Source organism: Halichoeres trimaculatus, unplaced genomic scaffold (assembly GCF_033239565.1).
Source record: "Halichoeres trimaculatus isolate MK-OKI-2021-1 unplaced genomic scaffold, fHalTri1.1 fHalTri1_scaffold_10, whole genome shotgun sequence".
Taxonomy (NCBI): domain Eukaryota; kingdom Metazoa; phylum Chordata; class Actinopteri; order Labriformes; family Labridae; genus Halichoeres; species Halichoeres trimaculatus.
Window position 1 is genome coordinate 32375507 of NW_027437187.1, and position 2033 is coordinate 32377539.

The window sequence follows — 2033 nt, forward strand, 5'->3', positions numbered from 1 at the left end:
CTTGTCTAGCCTGATTTAAAGCGCGCCGCCCACCTCCTACTCCGCCCCGCCCCTCTCTGCGGCGCACTGGCTGCTGCAGCTGTCTCTCGGCTCGTTCGCGCCTCTGGTTGGTGCATTTGCATGTCAATCATTCCTACGGCTTCCCCCATTCATTCGATTTTCTGTATGAAGCAGGGAGGGTCAAAGAGAGACCGGGATGGGAAGCGATTGGGCCAACATTACGGCAGCTTCCATCCGGACGCCGCCATTGGCTCTCGCAGGAGCAGGTTTGTCGGTTTCACTCAGGATTATGAAACCCTCCAAACCCACGCTTTCGGAAAAAAACTGCCCACACCACTTTATGAATGAAAGGATGCTCCCATTGGTGAGAGATGCGCGCGTCCACCCGCCCTTTGGAGAAAAACTGGAGACACCTCATTGGCTCAAGTGATGCCAGTCTGTGAGGTCAGCCTGCTCCCACCTAAACATGACTCACTCGTCTATTTTAGGTATTCTGTGCGCATCATTCTCCTGATAGGTAATAAAGTGAGGAGGAAACAGGTGCAGAGAGACAAATCAGCGGTTACATCTCCTCATGATGCGCCACAAAACTCTTCCACACTGATGTCAGCTGCAGCATGCGCCGCTGTGCCAGAAAACTACAATCCCCAGCATTACCCTGCCAACTCTCGCGAGATTTCCCCTTCTCGTCGTAGTAATTTCCTCATCCCAAACATTGAGGAGGGGGGAGAAAAGATGTGATGCGTGCGTTACATAAACACAGAGACAAGCATGTGTTTCAAAATCGCTTTATTAACGAGGTTTATCAACATTTCCACGCACACTGAGTGACACAGTGGGTTTGTACACGCTGGATGTTTCAGCTCAAACAGCTGTCACGATTTCCTCCTCAGCTGTGGATGCTGTCTCCGACCCAGAAAGGATTTTTTTTTGCAACAGCATTTTTGAGTCTCCATCACCCTACACCCCCCCTCCGCCATGCTCCCTATCTCTACCTCACACACACACACACTGAAATAAACATAAAATACAGACAAACCAGGAGTCTGCTGCACAAACTACAAAATGTCACATAGTCAGAAGAGGAAGAAGAGTATAAAAATGTGTCCAAATGCTGACAGCTAATATGCAGCTGCTTGAATTCGTTGATACAAGTGGAGGGATCGAAGCCAACGTGACACGGAGGAAGCAAGGAGCAGGAGAGTGTGCAACATTTTTAAAGAAGGGGGAATTAACTTCACATCCCACCAGATGTTTTACAATGAAAGTTTAAAATATTTAAAGGTATTAATGTGACAAAATGTCATCTTACACAAAATAATCTTTCACAAAAACAACCTTAAAGACTTATTTTACATTCTGGTGTCACTGCACAATAAAAATACACATTTTAAAAAAGGTAAAACTTCGACTGGAGAGCTCACTTTTACGCACAAAACTTTCATACTAAAACCAGCCCTCACACACTCACACACACACACACACACACACACATGAAACGTTTAGTTTCAAAGCATTTTGTATGACAGGTTTTTTATGTGTCTAACAGTGTGTGAAATAACAGCATTAAATATAAACAAATTGCACACACTCGTTTGGAAGATTTCTGAGAATCCACAGTCACGTCTCGGTCGTGTCCTCTCAGCCAAACAGCTGGAAACCAAAAAGAAAAGTGTGGATTTAGTCGTGCAGACTTCTCTGGTGAAATCATTGTTTTTAGGACTTCAAACATTCAGAGAAAACACACAAATAAAAACTACATCCCTGCCTCTTCTTAACACGCATGGATTTTTACGCACAGACACACACGAAGCATAAATTCATGAAACTACTTTCTGTTTCTGTTTCTCAGCTTCTGCAACAACTTCACTAAACTCCACACCCTCCTGCTTTTTTCTGTCCTCTTTTTTTCTGTTTTGTTTAGACAAGAAGTTTGTTTACACCCCCCAGTATCGATATCCCTGAGCACACACACACTCACACACTCTCTAAACACACACACCACCTCCCCTTAACTCTGCAACACAAAGCAG